The sequence below is a fragment of the Delphinapterus leucas genome, chromosome 16, assembly GCF_059928025.1.
Source record: "Delphinapterus leucas isolate spDelLeu-1000000601 "Yukka" chromosome 16, BTC_Dleu_Yukka2, whole genome shotgun sequence".
Lineage (NCBI taxonomy): Eukaryota > Metazoa > Chordata > Mammalia > Artiodactyla > Monodontidae > Delphinapterus > Delphinapterus leucas.
This window is the reverse complement of record NC_143144.1, coordinates 48,707,526-48,728,946: the sequence shown is the minus strand read 5'-3', so window position 1 is coordinate 48,728,946 and position 21,421 is coordinate 48,707,526. Positions and strand designations below refer to the sequence as shown.

Genomic DNA, 21,421 nt, shown 5'->3' with positions numbered 1-21,421 from the left:
GAATTGTTTAAACCTCACGTAAATATGTGACTTCAGCCCTCAGATGGAAGAAGTGTTAGTCCCCCAGCAGCTTGCCTCTCTGTGGGCATCTGGAAACTTTTCCTCCTGGAGCAGTGGGGAGAGTTCATGGCTGGCTCATACCAGGAGAGCGAGGGCAGCCCCAAGGTGAAGTGCAGCAGCTGCATGTAGAATGGATCAAAGGGGATCAAAACACCCTTTGGAGAATTTATAACACAGACTAAGCCCTGTTAGTGCTCGGAGGCTTTCATTAAGCTAACGTTCAAGCTTGCTTAACTCTCCTGATTGTGCAGAAATAGAAGGTGGCATTCGAGACCCTCATGGTCTCAAGCTGCCCCTGATTTTCTGGGTAAGCATTCTTGGCAAAAACTCAGTGCTTCTAACGGAGAATCCCGAATTGGTTACACAGAATTGCATACCTCTGTGGGGTCAGAAGGCAAGAGTTTGATATTAAAGCAAAGCTGAAAGTCAGGTTCATGATAAACTAAATGGGATTAATAGATACATCACTATTTTAGATGGTGCCATTGACCACAATTCTTGAGACCTGACAGATGACTGCTCCACTTTAGGTACATCCTTATATGTATCATTTTGATTTCTCAGAGGTGGATGAGACTAGAAAATTCCATGAGCTGCCGAAAAAAGGTGCTGGAAGGCTGACTGTGGATTTACAAAGGCCCCTGGGCACCGGCTTGGTGAAACTCTTCGGTATTTGATACCAAAATCCAAGTTCTAGCCGTGTGCTGAGTCAACAGATCTAAAGATAGATTTCTTTGGGTTTTGAAACTAGAGTCTCACCAGAAGGCCCCAACACATTTTAGACATAAAAGGAACAAAGAGATTTAAAATGTCAAAGTAGAGTGTAATAGGATAGCTCATTGTCCATGTCTAAGGTCTGTTAGCTTGTATTTTTGGCGTTTAATGGTTTTCTAAAAATATGCTTCTTTCAATATCAGTTGTGGTTGGAGTTTTCTGTGCTTCTTTTTTAAAGCTGTCTGTCCCCCTTCCCTGAAATTCGTAAGGACTTCATCTCCCTGTGGAGTTGTTGGCTCCTACCCTAAATGTGGTGTGTGTACCCTCATGAGGGCCAACAGGGAGATCCCTTCCACTTTCTGACTTGGATAAAAAGATAAGACCCCCAAAGAAACTATAAAACACCTCTGTAATGAATGAATCACAGCAAAGATAGAGAAAGTAAGTAAAGAGATTAAATGGCTTCTAGGGCAGAATTATAACTTAGTTAAAGGTACTGGCATGCTAGTCTGAGAAGGGATCTGTTTGAAGGGGAATTTAGCAGACTGGAACTTGGAGAGGCCATGCTGGCCTCTCTACGGGAGAAGGTCCCCTGCCCCTCGTATAGTATCAGCAGGTCTCTGTATGGACCTTATCCCAGTGGTGGGGCCGTCTGTGGGCTTTTGAAATCAAATGGTTAGGTTCCCAACCTGACTTAGGCTGTGGTCTTGCCCTCCCCACTGAACACCCCTGAGCCTACCTTTTTTTTTTTTTTTTTTAATATTTTTGGCTGTGCTGGGTCTTCGTTGCTGCACACGGGCTTTCTCTAGTTGCCGCGAGCGGGGGCTACTCTTCATTGGGTTGCGCAGGCTTCTCATTGCGGTGGCTTCTCTTGTTGCGGAGCACGGGCTCTAGGGGCGTAGACTCAGTAGTTGTGGCGCACGGGCTTAGTTGCTCCGTGGCATGTGGGACCTTCCCGCATCAGGGCTCGAACCCACGTCCCCTGCATTGGCAGGCGGATTCTTAACCACTGCGCCACCAGGGAAGTCCCCCCCCGAGCCTACCTTAACCTCACAGTGCAGTGTCGGGCCACACAGGAAGCCACAAAACACGTTACCCTTCCATGCCCGTGATGATGCATCCTTCTGATTATAATTTGGGTTCCTCATGAATTATACTTTTCAGGAGACACAGGATCCGCAGATATCAGCATCCACCATCCAGTCTACATGATGGTATTAAATTGACCTTTTTACTTTACTGTCACCCTGAGTTTGGTTAGCCTGAACCCTCTCTTGATCACCATATTTATGAATTGCAAGGTTCAAGGGCCAGCCTTGGACTGTGGTAAGTCCACCAAGATGCAATACTCTGCATGGACTAGCTGGCTTCCCCACTGTTGCTTGTCTTCACCGTGAGTGTCCTTTTCTTACGTTGTGACTGGCAACATAAGAGTGTGATTCCCATCCTAATGATAGTATATTTTTTGCTTTTTCGAAAATGTTGAGAAGAAAAATGAGTGTAACGGAATGCTTATTCATGCTGGAAGTGTGATGGTCTATTGTGAGTGACTCATGTAAACAAGAGTAAAGCAAACTAGAATACATTGTTATCGTTACAGTTACCATGTAAACTACTTCCTACTTTGCTAGTTAGTGTATCCTGTAATTCTCATTTAAATTGCACAAATTACTAAACAATTACAGAAGTCCCCAATCACAGCAGTTCATAGCCCACATTTCACAGTAGAATTTTTCAGTACGGTTTTGTATTGCTAAGATTCTTGTACATTTATGAAGTATACTTTTATTTGGTTCTCAGGATAATATGGCCAAGTCTTTGGGGCATTAGGGTTCTGGGAGCTGTGGTACTTTTAAAGTCTATTCATGTAAAACTGTCCTTTTAATATTTTTATATTCCCACGGATACACTGAAACGATTCCCTGCAGTTAAGTACTGTTGATAGTAAGTGATTTTGTGCTATTCAGCAATCGTTTGATAATATCAGTCTAGGGGTCTGGGAGAGTCACCTTCTAAAACCTTTAGCATTTACTTCTGGGAGCAGAATTCTCAGGAGAAGCAGGAACCTGATGTCATTTACTTTGATGATGTCCACATAAAGGTCAGAGATGTGAAAGTGAATGTTTGTAACCCAGAAACTAGCCATCACCGGTCTAGATCAAAGGGAATGCCTCTTACAATTGGAGCAGCTCCGGGATAGATGGAGATATGTCGTGTGAAAACCACATGGCCCTAGGAAGACTCTAGGAGAATCCTCTTGGAAAGAAAGTAAGGATTGGACTGGGACAATGCAGGAGGTTATTCCCATTGGGTTGAAGAATAGGGAACACAAAGCAAGATTCTAATGTTATTTACAATTCCAGAGAGCTCCTCCTCTTAATGGACTGAGCCCTATACTTCTCACCAACCAACATTTTCTCCAGACCTTCATTCTCAAGCTACCATTGTGTTCAAAGGAGGTTTATTCTCTGAAAGTTTGTTAACTAAGTTATCTGAGTAAATTGTGTGTTCCTGTGGTTGGAGATCTGGTAGGCCAGGCGTTGTTATATTTTTAAATCGTAAATAGAATGAACAAAAGGGCTGATAGTTCTCCAGTGCTCCTCTCTGTATCCACCTGTTCCCTGCCAACGCCCACAGAAACACCCGCAGCAGGAGTTCTTCCCCACAGTGGAGATGACCATACGCTAGACTCTGCTGTCCAGTCCTGCAGCCACTGGCCACTTGCAGATATTTAAGCACATTAGATAAAATTAAATCCAACATCCTGTTTCTTAGTCATGCTAACCACATCCCGGTGCTCAAGAGCTACGCGTGCTTGCTGGCTACCATGGTGGGCAGAACAGATACAGAACATTTACATCATCTCATCCCAGGAAGGTGATTCAGCCTTAAGGAAAATATGTATTAAGGCACTGGATCCATTTTCAAGGAATTCCTATATAAACCCAAACATTTCTAGGGTTTAACAAAGTTGACTCTTTTAGGCCAAATGAAGGTATTAGTATTATTATTGAAAATCTTAGCTTTCCTCAAGTTTCAACTTTGAATTCCAGTGGAACATGACTGCTTTTGAGAGTCAAAGTGAATTATCAGCACATTATAGTGTAACTGGCTAGTCAGGGCCTAAGTAGGAAAACAGAAGCCACTTTTATTTACAATAGAGGGTATTTGGCGAAGTTCCTTCCACAGGTGATGGTGCAGCAGGGAGCCCACTGGAGAAGCCTAGAGATTAGCCCCAGCAGGAAGTCATTACTAGTCTCAGGCTGGAGGGACAAGTTGTGGAGGCTGTTATTGGAGCTCAGGGGCAGATAAAAGCCAAAGCCACAAAGGAGATCCGGGACAGGAAGGTGAGAAGTACCCCTGGCAGCTTCTGCTCTCCAGTCTTCTGCCAGCACCTCCCATTGGTTGAATCCAGCATGTTGATCCCCTGTGACAACGCAGAGCAGAGTCGGGGACCAGAAGGGATGGATCTATCAGCCCAGGACCAGCGCAGCTGGTATCTGGTGAGCTGGGCACCTCTTATGTATTGGGTTCGCCAAAAAGTTCATTCGGGTTTTTCCGTAACATCTTAACAGGAAAACCTGAACGAACTTTTTGGCCAACCAATATAAGGTGACCTCATGCGTCCTGGCCTCCAGGCGTGCGCAGTCATGCTCTTTTCCATACATCACTTAGTAGATTGCATTACATGTTTCTCCCTTGAGATGGACTGTGAACTCCTTGGGGCAGGGACTGTGTTCCACGCATCTTGGTAGTCCAGGTCCCTGGCACATAGTACATTTTTAGGTTTTTAACAGATTGGTTCAAAATTTACTGAAGTGCGTTGTTTGGAAGATTTTTTCACAGAAAGCTTTCACTTTTTTTTTTTTTTTTAATAAAGAATATGTTTGCAGCCACCAAATTAAAAAGGTAGAAGCCAGTGCCCTCTCTAAGTGGGCAGGGAAGATGAGGAACCTAGGAATGTAGTATCATGAGTAAGAAGAATGAGTGGGAGAGGGGAGGGCCTGGAGATAGGGAACCAGGGCAGGAATCTTCTGGGGGAAGGTTATTAGGGTCTAATAATTAAATGTCTGGACTAGCCCAGTTATCCTGAGTGCTATCTTCTCAGAATCCCTGTGGTTTGTCATTTTGGCTCAAACTAGGGAAAAGCGGAGCCTCTGAAAAGAACATCCCCTGGCAACTAAAAATACTATACCCTGATTATACAGACATAGAAAATAAATCAGTTCCTGGTATGCCATCAGCTTTGGATCATTGACTTTTTTCTCCCAATATTTTAAAATAATATTGTAATCTTTAATATTGTAATAATATCTGTAATCTCATAGAGATTTTAAATTCAGTTTAATTATCCTGTTTTCTACACTGAGTCCACTACTGTCCTGACTCATGTGATGGTTTATGATAAAAGTTAATTTGCACCTAGCATAAAGTAAGCGTTCGATAAATGTTTGTTCACCAAGTGAATGGCTGTATGATTAGGAATCATAATGTAAAGCCTTCAGCTATTTTTCATAGCATGAAATCATTGCAGAGAGCTCTGATCTAAACCTGTATATTTCATTATCTGTATTATGTCCTGTAGCTGCTCACAATGGTTAGGCCTTATCTCTTTCCTTCACAGCTGCTGCATGAGGTAGGTATTATTATTCCCAGTCATGAGTAAACTTGCTGCTGCTTCCATGTAATAGCCAGACGTTCAAAGACGAGTACGAGCTGGCCTCTGCCCTAGAGGAGCTCAAGACCTGGAATGCAGGTCCATTTCAGTGAAACTAATCCTGTCTTCAAGGAGGCCTCTGCCAGGGGCCTTAGGGTGAGCAGGACTTGCCAGGGAACGGGAGTGGGGCCTACACGAGGCATTCTAGGCCAGGTTCACAGCCCCTGTGAAGACTTGGAGCCCTGAAACAGCCTGACACTTTGGGGTTCCTTGAGTCACTGAGGGAGACCAGAATGCAGAGGCTGGAAGAGTGGTCTCCTGTAGGAGCATGATGGTGTCACAAGGGCGGCGGGGGGGGGGGAGGTTTAAATAATGTTATCCTATCTTTAAGCTACTAAACTTTGATGGCAGGGAGGATCTTATATCTCCCTGGATTGTAATAACCCACTGGATTGTAATAACCCACGTGATCCCTTCTGAAGGCCAGGGTGTAGGCAGCGACAGTGGTTCCAAGCAAGAGAGGACATATTCCATTTAGGAGAAGTCTGTGGAACAGAATTGGTGGGACTTGGTGACCATGTTTATGTGAGAAGGTGAGGGAGGGGTGCGGAATGATGACAACCCTTAACCTACAAGAGAGTGCCTCTCCCTACTGTTCTTTTCCTTCCTCCCACCATACTCCAAAAAAAGTCTTTTTTTTTCATGACGTGGAATTTAACCTTAAAATTGCCCAGGTCTAATCTAACCAGGAAATCCTCAAGGGATAACCAGATTTTCTCCCTGAAGTGATTTTCATCTAAGTGGGAGAAGTTTTAATACAATGAAAAATCAGTGCTTCTTACTTTCTGCCCTTCTATGACGGTTATTTAGAATTTTATTGTGAAAATAACTTGAAAAGTGAGGAGTATGAGTATGGGGTTTTTTCTGTCTTTTTTTGCTATGTTTGTTTTCTGAACGAATAACCTCTCCTGATCTTTGGAGCATGGAGTATTCGGCAGATTTGGGCTCAAGCTCTCCATGTGTCAGGGTGCTAGGTGTGGATAACTAAAGACATGTCAAATTGTCTGGGCTGGGTACTGGATTCGTGGTTTGCCTATGCTAGCTTAACTTACTCCTCACAGCATTAATATTATAAATAACACAAGGATACATTATATATACATATATATATATTTTTTTTTTTTTTGAGAGGTGAGCAAACTGAGGATGAGAGAATGTAGGTAGTTTAAGGCCATGCAGCCAGGGACAGAAATGGAAAAATGCAAATTCTTGCTCTTTCTTTCATTTGTGTAGTTTGCCATGGGGCCTGCAGCAGGAACGCTGGTAGACAAAGAGAGTGTGTCAGTCAGTGCAGGCGGGGGGCAGCTACCATACAGTAGTTTGAACAGGGCAGCAGTTAAATATTGAGAGTTATTAGCTATGACAAGGGGTTGGAGCAATGATGCCTGGCTAATAAGAAGTAAACAGAGCTCTAGAATACAGAAATAATAGATAATAGGGAGCAACCACTGGCCCTTGGGCCCCTGAGGCAAAGGCCACACCTCATACCCGATCCAGACCTTGCTGGAGAGAACGCTCCTGGCTGCAGCCCACTGTATGGCAGAGAAATTGCTGTGGTGCCAGGCTGGTGGAACTTGCTGAAAAGGCACAACCCATCCTTTGGGGTGCCGGGGAACGCTGTGCACAGGGAGATATGGACGGGGATACTCCACTACAAAAGCAGTAGACGGGTGCCAGCGAAGCTGCTCATACGGCAGGAGGCTGCCAAGGAGTGCGCCGGAACCAGGAGGCACGGGGCCTTCCTCCAGCAGTGTCTTTCCAGCATCTCTTGCTGACACTGGTTAACAACATCATGCAAGCGAGCAAGTGAAAAAATATCTCAGGGGCCCAGATCCATTTATGCAGATCAGGCAGTAAAGGGTGAACTTATGGCAGACAGACAGTAAATTCATAACTGGCACAGGGAGAAAAAAGCTCACCCTTTTCTCAGAACCTTTATTTTTCTTTCATTCAACCAAGCAGTAGCACATGATGTGTATATTTTGGAGTGGTTTTTATTTCTTCCCTAGATGGTACTTAATCATTTTCCTCAGACTTTGGACACTGTATGGTTTGATTACCTGTGTTATCCATATGGTGACTTATCACTAAGGGACTGTTGAAGATTAACTTTCTTTCATTTTCTTTTTTATTGTTTGCCTCTTAAACCTTAGATAAATTCCTGGATAATCAGGAATTGGTGCATGCTACATTTATGAAATGCCATCCAACCAGATGACATCCCAGGCTTTTTGTTGAATGCTTGTGAAAATATTTGGTACAACCTAGAATTGTAATTGCACATGAAGTAATTCAATTTGAGATTTATCTCTGACGCTTTATAAATATTTGCCAAAGGATTTCACAATATATAGGGTTATGGTTTTATTTGTGTGTAGTGGTTGTTTGCTAGTGCATTTCTTTACTGCTTTCTTGTGAATTTAGAAGAATAGACCTTCCAGAAGAGCTTTTTAAAGATTTTTCCCTCTGGGTTGTTTTCTGCATTCCATGGCTCTGAACTGCTGGATTTCAGAGCAGTTTCTTGCTCCCTAACACCATGCAATGCGTAATTCATCATTTTGTTTAAAACATTAGAAAGGGACAAGTACTCAGCCTTGACCTTGAACCCAAGCTGATAACTTGATCTGTCTGTGCTGCCTTCTTTTTCTCTACTTCATTTCTTATTTTGAGTTTTTCTCCCTCAGAACTCTCCTGAAAAACCTTTTAGCTCATTAAATATATTTTGGGAGGTTCAGGTGTTTTAAAGGCTTATAGCTTTAACACTTTTTAAAATTAGATTTCAAATGTAAAGAGAGAGAGAATTGTCCATAACCTTACATTCAGGTAACCCATGATGACGTTGAAAATAAATAAAAAACAGTGCGTGTACATGGCTAATATACAAATGGTATCAAAAGGTACAAAAAGAGAAGTAAAAGCCTCTCCTCAAATGTGACTATTGTTACATTTTTTTGTGATTTCTTCCAGGAAAAAAAGTGTTTTGGGCATATATCTGCATCTTTCTGGCTCTCTGCTTTTTACAATTTTATAATAAAGGGATTCAGTTGTATATATTTTCTATAGCCTTTTTTTTTTTTACTTTTCCTATTACTTTTTTAGAGCTCTTTCCCGTCAACACACAGATCTTCCTTATTTACTTTAATATGATATGTACAAGATTTCATTATTTCATCCACATTACGGACGTGTAGTAATTGATTTTACCTTTGTCTTCTGGCTAGTTTAGTAATTGCCAAGTGTTTGTGGGGAGGAGTTGTAGTTACCTACTGGAGTTATTATAGTTCGCCTTTTTGTAAATAAACCTCCTGATGATATATCAGTAGGTTACATTCCTAGCAGTGAGATGGCTAAGTCAGAGGATGCGTGCATCTTTAACTTTGGTAAGAATTGCCGATTGTACCCTAGAAGGGCTACACAGATTGGTTTTCTCTTCCCAAGGTTGTGTCTTTCCCACACCCCCATCACCAGAGTAAGTCACAAGGCTTTAACATTTTTGCCAATCTGATAAGTTAAAAATCCTACCTCTATGTTTTCACCTGCTTATCTTTAATAACAGGTTTTGTATCTTTCTATAGGTTCCTTGGGCATTCATATTTCTTTTTGTAAATTGTCTGCTCTTATGCTTTACTGTGTACTGTCTTCCTCTTCTCCTTCCTCTTTCTTTTTGCTCCTTTTCTTCCCTACAGGGTTCTTTGTCTTTATCATATTGACTTATATGAGCTCATTTTAAATTAGGGAAATTAGTCCTTTCATATATGTATTGCAAATATTTTTTCCCGTGTTATATATCCTGTCTTTCATTGTTCATTGAAAATATTGTTACTCTGGTGTAAGGAATACAAAACATGTTCTTTTTAAGAAGAAATGAGAGAAGGTTGGGGGTTAAGAAAAGTTGGCCACACTCTCTGCTGTTTTTGAGGCCTGGTAGTTGTAGTTTGGGACAAAAGTTATTTCCATGAATCCTAGTGTGTCTCATAGCCCTGGAGACCCCATACCGTCTTATTTACACCAAGACCACTGATACCAACCTCCTTCCTCTTTCTTTGTGTTCACGTGGTTATCTGTCTAGACCAGCCAATCAGAGATAATTATATCCATTCTCTTGTGAGTGGAGTGTTGCTAAAACAATATTTTTTTTAAATCCAATTTTAAAATAATAGATCAAGAATGGATATCCCTCCAAATTTCTTCAAAGAACAGACTTCTCATTGGAACATTTAAAATTTAAGATTCTGGTTAACAAAAATTGACTGTATGAAAGCACGTTACGTATACTGTAAACTATGACTCAGCCTAAATCCAAGGAAAATATTTGACTAGTTCTTTCCCAGAGAAGATTTTAAGGATTTCCTGAAATTTCGTATAATCTATATTTATGTACTTATTCATACATGCGGAAAGCCTTTTAATTGTATCCAATAGAGAGCAATATTATGGTACAGCATTTTCCTGGTTTGACCTACAGTCCTGTTCTCTGAAAATAGCAATAAATCTTAATTTCCAATAGGATCCTGGCCTCTTTGTCATGCCATTTGACCTGAGATGAGGTGTCTAATGGCTTTGTGTACTCTTCATAGTTCTATGAAGGCAGTTGATTCCATTAAGTTGAATTTACTGAAATAAGGCCCTTATAATAGGAAGATGGATTTATTTTTGAGAAAGCTAATGCTAAGCTTTGACTTCTGCAACTATTCAGTAACATTCAATGCAAAAATAATGGGACATCAGAACATTAGAGAACCAGCCATTGTTATTTTGAATGATCATGGTGCTTATTAAGCCTTTGTTTCAATGCAGACTGCTGAAATAATTGATGATGCCATTAATTAGTTTCAACCAGATAAATTTTTGGTAGTTTGGTAATGGCAACTTTCTAAATAGGATGTCAAAATGAAAGATAAATGGAGATGTTTAAAAATGCCTAGCTGTGTCAAAGGAAAGCTCGCAAATGATTTCTTAGGCACAATAGTTTTGTACCACTTCAGTCCACCTGGCATCCTTAGCTTTAGCTTATAAATCAAGTTGACTAAATAAGGCGGACAGAAATTCATTTGTGACTTTGTCTTTGACATCTTATACAGGAGGATAAATGAATAAGACGAATGGAATCTACTTTGAAGAATGAGTTTCTAAAAGCAGGATTGTTTGTCATTAGTTCCACTCAGTGAGGGCGGGTCTGCAGGTGAGACCTTGGTGCCTTGTCGAAAGGCTCCAAGCCGGCCCTGGAGAAACTGAGCAAATGAAAAATAAAATGCTAATATCAACAGTGACCGTTGTAAAAAAAAAAAAAACAAAGGTACTTCAAGAAAATACAGGACCTTTTGTGGGGTTTTTTTGATTAGGTGGTATAAGTTTTCAGTGGTGTGTAGACTTTTGGGAGGAATGCTTTGCAGGTGAAATGAAACGTGTGAACCCCTTGAGAATAAAACTAGTAGGCTTTACAGTGAGTGGGAAAGCAGAGGCTTTGGAAATGGAAGTTTCCGCATTTCGTTCTCATGCTGCAGCTCACGGGTGTTCCCGAATAAGGAATACACGCTCTCCAAGCCCCAGTTTTTTTAATTTGTAAAAGCGGAGATTAAAATACCTACCTCGAAGAGTTTTGAGAGAAATAGATGAAGTTGATAGATAATAATCACTCGACGAATATGTGTCCTGCCTTTAAGGAGGTTTCTGGTATTGTGCAGATGGAGAGGGCAGCTGTTGGTAAAGATTTCCGGCATCGCCGATGTTGAAAGTACCTCTTACAACATCAGGTATGGGAAATGGGGCTAGTTTAGAACTTGCTGTTTTTCAGGAAGGCAGAGAGATGTGCTCTTAGAATGTGACAGTTAATGATTTTTCCCACTGCTGGCTCAAGTGTCACATAATTCACCCTGGTTTATGTTGTATGTCTCGAGATGTGGCCACAAGTCCCACTGAGGTCAGTTATAGGCGTAAGTATTTATATTGGAGCGTTTGTGTTTCTGGAGTCCTCTGCCGTTGGTCTGGTCACACACACTAATTATCGCCACGGGGAGACAGTGAAGTCCCCTTGGCGGTGACTGCATTATGAATTGGTCACCACACACTGAGCCAGAGCACTTGGGAGCTTCCTGTCCAGGTACCCTCTGGCCTCGGTGTAGCTCACAGGGAGGTTGGTTACATCATTATTGGTCATAAGACAGGCTCCGGTGACTGTCCAGACTTTGATCAGTGCCTGATGCATCCTGATTTTTTTTTTTTTTTTTGCAGTACGCGGGCCTCTCACTGTTGTGGCCTCTCCCGTTGCGGAGCACAGGCTCCAGACGCGCAGGCTCAGCGGCCATGGCTCACGGGCCCAGCCGCTCCACGGCATGTGGGATCTTCCTGGACCGGGGCACAAACCAATGTCCCCTGCATCGGCAGGCAGGCGGACTCTCCACCACTGTGCCACCAGGGAAGCCCTAGATAGATCTTCTGAAATGCAAACATCCTAGGGAAAAGAAACACCTTTGTAGTGTAAGTTGACCTTTGCCTTACTTTGCTCAGCTCCTAGCTGAGCATACTAGGACTTGAGATAAAGGCGGTTGTAAATGCAAAGGAGAGAGAAGAGGCAGTGTTTAACCTGGGCCACCAGGCAGGCAGCCCTGGGAGCCTCCTTTGCAGAGCCTAGGGAAGTGCAGACTCCAGAGAACATGACCGCTGAAAGGGGGGTGAGATTTCATCAAGGCAAACTGTCTCCCTTTCATTTTTGTTCAAGTTCTTTATCAAGGAAAGAAAATAGAGAGGGAGAGTCCAGACCTTGGTTTTAGTTCCTTAGAGAAAGCTTTGTCAAATACAATTAGGACCCCCTAGTTGGATGATTAATCATTTGAGAGTGGAAATAATGAAAAATGACACATGCCCACCATAAACATTTTATTAAACTTAGAAATATCAACGCTCAGAATCGGTTAGTCTTTCATTTAGTGTCAAGAGTGTTTCTTTGGATATGGGTTCTCTGTTTTGTGTTCCATAATTGTCTTTGCCTCACAAATCATAGTCACGACGCACCATCGGTGATGTCCAGTCTTTATTTCTTTAAATCCAGAACATCAAAACTTTCCAAGCAGCTCAGTACTGAATCTGTCTAGATATTGAGAAGTCATGTTTTCCCCTTAGAATATTAACATTATCTCGAATATACCTAATTTTTCAGCATTTTTAGCTATTTTCATTTGTCAAGTGTTTCTAAAGCATTCAGTTTAATAGAAACAACAGGTCACTGTTTTTCAGATTCGAATTTCATTTATTACTTAATATTTTGTTAAATTATGTAATAACAGAACCAAGTACAAGCTGCACAAACAAGTTGAGAGCAAATGTAACTTAAGTCTTGATAAGCATTGCACGTCGACCAGTGGGAACAGAGTTGTCAGGCTTGTCTTAGCTAATTCCAGTCAGTGACAGTGACTGGTTACTTAGCCATCCACATGCTTTAGTGTGTTGTGAGGGAGGGGTTAATCTAGTCCCAGATTGGTGAAGGTATCCAGGGGACCCCACCAACCCGTTACTATGCTTTTTACTGTGAACTGCATCTCGAGTTGTAAAAATTCAATATACTAATCATAACAGTAACCCATGAAGGCATTTTTTGGTATCTAATCACAAAGAAGTAGCCATGTGGCTAGGGAGAGCAGGGCATGGAGTTTGCCATCACTCAAGGTTTGCTGTCTCTTGATATCCCTGGATTCAAGGGATAAGCTCATGAGTTAGATGTGAGCTGAAAGTCCCAGCTCACTCAAGTGCTTCTGCCAGGCTCTTCCTGTTACGTAAAAGCTAAAAGGAGTCCATGTAGATTACAGTGTTATTCTATATATGATAATTAGTTCTCAAAGTATAACTAGTTCATGTAGTGATTTGTTAATTTGGTTCATTACTTGATTCACTTTTAAGAAGCAGTCATTAACTTCATTATTTTTACTTTTTAGTTAGGCAGAAAAAATTCATACCAATCATTACTTGCTAAACCATTTGGTGTTGAATGAAAAGCAAAAATCTAGAAAAAAAGCAACTTTGGCTCTAACAGCCTGAACGTTGGGGTCAAACTTGTCTTGCTTTCCTGCCCCCCAAATTAAATTAGCTATGACTTAAAGCAGAACGTGTAGATAGCTATAAAAAACTTGGGTGATTTTTTTTGCTGTTTCATGTTTATTTCGTATTACCTCAGATTTATTTTGATTTCCATTTCATAGTGCCTGATACCAGAATTTGTACAGACCTCTTGAAAGACCACGCCCTCCGAGAAAATTCACATTATTGAAAGTTATGGATAACTGAATGGCAAGAGGAGTTTCTTAGTGGATGTGGTTCTTGATCAAGCCTGGACAAATTCTGCCCCGTCATGTGTCATAAACTATGGTACAGAACGCATCCGAAGTGCCAGGGGAAAACCAGCATTATGCCATCACCCGTATTACCATCCCTGACTCTCGTCTCTCTTGAAGAAGGAATTCACGTGGCTGGTGATGGACGTTTTGATTTGAGATGCACATAACAAACACTTAGACTCGTTAGATATAAGCACTGAATCTTTAGGTTCAGTCCAGTTTTAGATTTGGCTAAGGGATTCCTGGTGGGCACAGCAAAATGAGAAACATCATAAGATTCATATTATCCATAAGATAGGAACTGACCAGTTTTTAAGAAAAGCAAGCTTCTTTTAAAAATTCAGAGGGGAACTTTCCTGGAGATCCAGTGGTTGAGACTCCACGCTTCCACTGCAGGGGGCACAGGGTTCCATCCCTGGTCAGGGAACTAGGATCCCACATGCTGCTCAGTGCAGCCAAAAAAAAAAAAGTTTCAGAGAGGAAGGATGTGAGAATGGAATGTAAATAATTTCCCCCTTTAACCCAGAGGATTGGCTTACGTGGCAGTTTTCCCCCTGCTTTTATGTGTCCATGTAGAGAGAGGATATATGACTCAGGGGGCAAAGGTCAAGAGTCTGGACGTTTGGGTAATGAATACCTTGCTCTGGGAAGATGACTGAGCACAGTGTCCCGAGGACATGTAAGATCAAAAGAATCTCCTTGTTTTGGGGGACCTTTATCAGCTCACCTGCAAGGTCTTTTTAAGCTGCACTGTTCAGCCGGTGATTTTGTTGCCTGTCTCGTGGATGTCCACACTAATGAAAAACGTTTTGCCCAGAGAATCTTTTTTCTTGTTGAGGGACAGATATCAGAAAAGGTTCACAGTCTCTGTAACTATCCCTAGTAATTAGTCTCAGAACTCAGTGCCTTTATCAAAGGGAATTTCTAGAACAGTGTATTATTGCTTAAGCCACCTCCTTATCTGCCATTCGTGGAGTTTCTCAGATATTTCCTGACTTTCTTGTCTGCCTCTGGATCAAAAAAATGAAATGTAGAGCAAGTGAGGAAATAGTTTAAGAAAAAAAAAAAAAAGGAAGAACAGAAAAAGAAATACAGAATAAAGCTTTAGTATGTATCTTCCCAATAAATGGGATGCGGTGTTTAGATTTTTATCATCCATCTAATGTAAGGTGTTCTTGCGCGTCACAGTTTGATCTTTCTGCCTCTTTTTTTTTTTTCTCTCTCTCTTATTGTTGACTTGACCTGGTTTCTTTACGTAGAGAATCTGGAAATGTTTTTGTTCTTTGAGGAAAGAGCTATGCGTGAAAGCCCCACTGCCTGTGGGGACTGTAGGGTGGGTAATATTTGGGTGTACTTTCAGGGTCAGGTCTTACCTTGCTCAGGGAATGTTGTATGTGTGGGTAGGTTATTAAAGACATGGTGGTTTCACAATGTATGTGGATATCAACTCATCGTATTGTACAGCTTAAAAAAATTTTTTAAAAATTAAGCAGTGGTAGCTCCAGTAGCTGTTGATGAATGCCTGAGGCTTGGTGGAAAGAACTTCTGTTTACTGTGAGTACTGTCTCTCTGATTAGCAGTTGTGTGTTTCATCCCACGACCCAACATAGATTTTTTGATGTATTTATTTTATTTTTATTTCTTCTTTCTGGGTGCCTTATGTTTTTTGTGTGTGTTCGTGTGTGATTTTCAAAACAAAAATTGGGTTCATGCCAAATTACGGCTTAAAAAACATTTTATAATGACAATTCTTGAAAATGTGGAGTGACTAGTAGCACGCTCTATATCCTTATCACCCAGCATTAACAACTATCGACTTTCTCTGATTCTGATTCTACCTTTCCCTCTGCCCTACTTTGTTCAGGGTCGGGGGAGGGAGAGAGGGGCCCAAAGCAAATCTCAGCCATCATACCATTTCCTTCCCAATACTTTGTTCTCATGTTTGTTATTCAATTATTTACTTTTTGTCTGTTGACTTTTCTTTCTCTTGTTACTGAAACAACTCTTGGACTGTGCCCTGGTGGAGTTATAAAGGTAGACTCTTCTGGAAGCATTGTCCTCTGCATGGTGCTTGATGGGCTGCTCTTCAGGGATCCTGAGGAGGACAGCCCTGCTGGTGTGAAGTTCATGGTCCGGTTACTAATAGAACCCAGAGGTATGACTGCTGCCTCCTTAGCCTGTAGAGTGCGGTGTAAGGCTAGGCCTTCGTTGAGTGATGTTATGTTTAGAAGAAGTAGACCCAAATCTAAGTCATAATGATTTGTATTATTTATTAAACTCATGCAGAAACCATAGCTTTGGATAAAACTGTCTAAAGGATTGTGTCTAGATCCTTTTTTGTTTCTGTAGCTACCTAGACAGGAAACTGTTGATATTACAATTTAATCATTTATAAATTTGCCATCCTTTGGGTAATATAGTAATCTGTGCAGCATTTCATGGTTTTGAAAGGTTTGTCATATTCAAGTCCAATAATAGCATTGTGAGGAAGGAAAGATATTAAATTTCTGCCCAGTTAACTCAAAAGAGAAGCTGAAAGATGGGAGGGGGTAGTCATTGACTTGACTTTAGGTCTTATGTCTCCTAGTCTAGAAGTCTTTCTGCTTTGGATGGTTTTTGAGTTGCTTTAGAATGTGTTGTGAAATTGGAACTTGCCTTTTCCTTTATACTTGAACATTTTTGTATCAAATGTTTGAAATTCACGCCACCTCGGATAAGGTCTTGGAGAGGCTTGGGGAAGACTGTCCTCTTATTGGGTCTTATTCCAAGGCGGGGCCAGGGCAGCAAGCACAGCGCTTTTGGAGCTGATTCCTAACACCACGGTCTCTCCCCCATGACATTGGTTTTCACCCCTCTCCAGTGCTGTCCCAGACCCAGATCCAGACCATGACCATCACCATCTTTGCCTTCATGCACTGGTTACTTTTGTGACAGAGTGGAATTAATTTGATCCTAAAAGCTCTGAGATTTCTCCTGGGGACTAGAGATATGTGATCCAATAGAGAAATTGTTTGGACATTCATTCACCCCTGTAGGAATTTGTACAGGCATCAAGTTTCCCAGTTCCTCTTAAAACATCTAGACATGGACATTCTGTTGGCTTAAATTCCCTGAGGGAATAGAGTGATTCTTCAGAGCTGATGCTTCAGGAAATTTTTATAGTAGCAGTCTAAAAATGTGTATACTTGTTTCTCCCAGAGATACTTTCTTTTCTTTCACCAGTTAAAATTGGTTTCCTGCTGAAGTGTCTTGTCTGCCGCAGGTGTCTTTTGTAAAACAGGATTTATGCATTTGATTTATGGACATTACATATATATAAAGTATCAAGTGTTCTGAGTAAGAATTGAACATAATTTCAGCGCAGATATTTTAACCGATGTTTATTGTTCAAGGAATTCTTTGTGTAAAATAGGATACTCTAATTTTAATATGAAGTTGCTTTGAAAAAATTAAGGGAAAGCCAAGCCAGCTAAAATCAGGGGGATGTGTATTATGGAAGATGTTAAACAACAGGCAGTACTGTTTTCAAACTTTTTTTGCTTGTTTGTTTGTTTAACATCTTTATTGGAGTATAATTGCTTTACAATGTTGTGTTAGTTTCTGCTGTATAACAAAGTGAATCAGCTATACATATACATATATCCCCATATCCTCTCCCTCCCACTCTCCCTGTCCCAACCCTCTAGGCGGTCACAAAGCACTGAGCTGATCTCCCCGTATGATGCAGCTGCTTCCCACTAGCTATCTATTTTACATTTGGTAGTGTATATATGTCCATGCCACTCTCTCACTTCATCCCAGCTTCCCCTTCCCCCTCCCTGTGTCCTCAAGTCTGTTCTCTACGTCTTTGTCTTTATTCCTGTCCTGCCCCTAGGTTCAGCAGACCTTTTTTCTTTTTTTTTTTTTTTTAGATTCCATAGATATGTGTTAGCATACGGTATTTGTTTTTCTCTTTCTGACTTCCTTCACTCTGTATGACAGACTCTAGGTCCATCCACCTCACTGCAAATATCAAACATTGTTAATCAAAATAGTTGGTTAGGGCTTCCCTGGTGGTGCAGTGGTTGAGAGTCCGCCTGCCGATGCAGGGGTCATGGGTTCGTGCCCCGGTCCGGGAAGATCCCACATGTCGCGGAGCGGCTGGGCCCGTGAGCCATGGTCGCTGAGCCTGCGCGTCCAGAGCCTGTGCTCCGCAATGGGAGAGGCCACAGCAGTGAGAGGCCCACGTACCGCAAAAAAAAAAAAAAAAAAAAAAGGTTGGTTAACCACATGTTGTCATTCCAAGGTTCTGGTCTTATCAAATAAATAAAAGACACAGATCTGCAATGAGTGCATTAACCAATATGCAAATGGTGCAGCCAAAATAATTACTGAAGTGCTTAGAAACAGTTTCGTTTATAAAAACAAAAAGCTTCATACAAAGTCTAATGAGATACAGGGCTTGTTAGAGGTTTTATGTTTTGTGGGCATAGTCGGACTCAGCAGTTCTGCAAATGGGTGTGGGCTTCCAGACCCAGGCAGCTATGGGAGGGCTTTTGTTTCGGGGAGCCGGTAGTAGCCGTGTGCATGTTGGGTGGAGGTGGGGAGAAAGACACACAGAAAGACTTCAGTCAAATCTTAGGCTCTCACTGAGAAACTGCTCTCACAGCCTGGTCTCAGCTTTGCTAGCCTTTGCCCTCTGATCTCGGGTAAAGCACTTGCTTTGATGACCCCAGTTTGTTTAGAATTTGAAGATTCAGCTAGAATCTAATTTTACAGTCGGGGTGCTTGAATTCCCCCATATGTGAGGTAGTAGGTCAAGAGGTGTGAAGTAACATGATAAACACATACTTCTTAAAGATTTGGGCAAAGAAAGTGGTTTTTGTATGAATATAACCATTATTATAGAGAATACCAAATTTACATGTAATTTTAAGGTCAACTAAACATAAAAAATTGTCCTTCTTAAAAAGTCTATGCATCCAGACTTTTGAGTGGCTATGTTTATCCTCTCTCTGCCCACAGGAGTCTTGGGAGAAAATGTTCAGAATGGTGGTTGATATCTTTGCCAGTTGCTAGATGCAATCTAAAATCTTCTTTCACTCTTAATTTATATTTACTGTTCCTCTTATAAGAGCCAATCATGGTCACTCTCCTTGTCAGTAATCAAGTGTTTTTGTTCTTTTGTCCTTGTAAGCTGGTAGGTGACTTAGAACAGGGTGTGTCCTGTGAGCAGAGTAATTCCTATTATATTGGAAGAGAGAGTCTCATTTGTTTCATTCATTCTGCAAGATCCATGGAGTGCCAACTCTATGCTAGGCACTGTTTTGGGCTTTTAATAAATGCATTTTCTCTGTTTCAGTATTTAACTCTGCCTCTCACTGTTGTGGTCTGTCTCTCCCGTTGCGGAGCACAGGCTCTGGATGCGCAGGCTCAGCGGCCATGGCTCACGGGCCCATCTGCTCCGCGACATGTGGGACCTTCCCGGACAGGGGCACGAACCCGTGTCCCCTGCATCGGCAGGCGGACTCTCAACCACTGCGCCACCAGGGAAGCCCTCTGTTAATATTTTGAGTAGATAATATATTCACATGGTTCCATGTTCAAATGGTAAGAAAGGATGTACAGTGGCAAGTATACTTCTCATCCTTGCCACCCAGATCCACTCCCTGGAGTCAGTTCATATTGACTATTTTGAAGCTTTCAAGTCATATTTTATGTGTATATTGGCAAATTTGTATATATCTCCTTCCTTCCCTCTCTTTTAGATCCATGGTATTATACAATTACGTGTGAATCTGCTCCCTTGCTTTTTTCATTTAACAATTATATTTGCATTTTTTAAAGTCCTGACGCATGTACATCAGACTGTTAGCACTAGTTATCTCTAAAGGATGGAGTTGAGGAAGCTTGCTTTCCCTCCCTCCCTCCCTCCCTCCCTCTCTCTCTTCCTTCCTTCCAGTCTAACTTGAACGTACTTCTCTATCGTTTGAATCGTTTATAAGGAGAATATATTGTTTTTGTAGTAAGGGGGAAAGTCCTTTTTGAAGAAAGAAAGAAATACCTTTGCCTAAGTGTTGAGGAAAGTGAAACTGTATGGAACGTCCTTCTCTAGGAAATTTATCCCCTGATGTGACCCACTGCTTTGTAGACGTGATTTGTGTTCAGGAATTGTCTGCGTGGTACATGCAGATGGCGCCCTGGAGCGCGAGAGGCACTCCAGGAAGGAGGACCGTGTCCGCAGCTCAGGCTCCGCACGAGCCCTGATGTTGTCTCTCAGCTGTTGGAGCCAGGCTGGGCAGTGGACATGTTAGCCTGGGCAGAGGGCGGAGGAGGTGGGAGAGCCTTGTGTTCGTTAGGGGCCTCCCCAGTGGTGGAGCGTTTGACCCAGAAGGATGCTCCTGAAACTGCTCGGAAAGAAGAGAGACGAATTTGTCGGTAACAGGGCTTGTGGTAACAGTGCACCTCCTTTTAAGGAACTGAAAACATGTTCCAGAGTCTTCTCTCAGCTTTACCCTCATGGTTTGAAGGGAAGGGACGGCTTCCCACTAGGAGGCGTACCGCTCAGTAGTGAAGCACACAGACGTTGGAGCCCAGTGTCGGAGCCCTGCTCCAGTGTGCGACCTTGAGTGTCTCACCTCACTTCTGGGGCTTAAGTCCTCACCTGTCAACAGGGATTCTTCATCCTTTTCGTAGGATTGCTTTGATTTCAATGAGCTTATAGTGTAAAAAGTTTAGGTCCTGGTAAACTCTCAGTAATGTGAGCTAGGAGGCAGAGCAGGAGGGTGAGAACGCAAGTAAGTAATGGACCTTCCCTCTCACACGTGGGCCAGAAGTGTGCTGAGAAGAGACCCTGGACTCTTGATCCCGCTTAGTTCTCTGCTTAAACCGCCCTCTGAAAATTCAGTGCTCTTCAAAGCCATTTATAGATCACTTGAGCCAGTGGTCCTCATCCTGGCCTGGGAGCCAGAGCATCAATATCCATCTGGCAGATTGGTTTTTTCAGAGAACTACACATGCATGTTATTTCACCTCTGTGGCATACAGGTTCCCACTCTGGCATAGAGAGAGCTTGGCAGGTGGCTGTTAACTTCCTGGTCTCTAAGGTACAGTTGCTGTAGAGCTTGGCTGGTAATAATAGTATCCTATAGAAGACTGTTGTATCACATTATTGATTTTCTAGTTATCAATACTTCAACACTTAATGATGCTCTAATGCCTTTGTAATCAACATCTAAGCTCTATGGAGTAACCCAGTACATATTTATTACTCTCTCATGTCTATGAATAATAATGTGGTTTTCCAAAGCTGAGGTTAAATCCACAGAGGCCGTGGTGCAGTAGTTTTATGATCCTTCATATGGTCTGACGGAGAAGTATTTAAAATCCAGATCTCCCCCCAGGATTAAGTTTACATTTATTTTTGGTTTCTTTAGGGTTAGGCTTGTATTTTAAAAGGAGGGATATATTTTAACTACCGTATGTTATGTGTGTCCTAGAATTGCCCTCCTAGCTGTCTACACCTGAGTACAACAGCAGAGGCAGCCATAGAAGAAAAAAGTTTGGTGTCCTATGTCACAGCCTAAAAATCCCTGCAAGAGATCCCAGCAAGCAGAAGGTAATG

The 21,421-nt window shown here is 41.9% G+C and overlaps 2 protein-coding genes across 6 annotated transcripts in view; both read left to right on the top strand.

Moving 5' to 3' along the window:
* LOC149747274 (uncharacterized) overlaps positions 1–15,035 on the top strand; it is a 215,502-nt gene extending 200,467 nt beyond the window's left edge. Inside the window, exons 11-12 of the mRNA XM_089897354.1 lie at positions 11,723–11,968; positions 13,684–15,035. The gene's annotated coding sequence lies outside the window, so the exon portion shown is untranslated. The remainder of the gene's footprint in view (positions 1–11,722; positions 11,969–13,683) is intronic.
* A 3,063-nt stretch (positions 15,036–18,098) lies between these two features.
* Positions 18,099–21,421, top strand: part of SGMS1 (sphingomyelin synthase 1) — a 70,686-nt gene continuing 67,363 nt past the window's right edge. For 3 of the 5 annotated variants that reach the window (XR_016387986.1, XR_016387987.1, XM_089897258.1), the window contains exon 1: positions 18,099–21,415. The gene's annotated coding sequence lies outside the window, so the exon portion shown is untranslated. The remainder of the gene's footprint in view (positions 21,416–21,421) is intronic. The other 2 variants (XM_089897256.1, XM_089897259.1) reach the window with 2 other exon arrangements.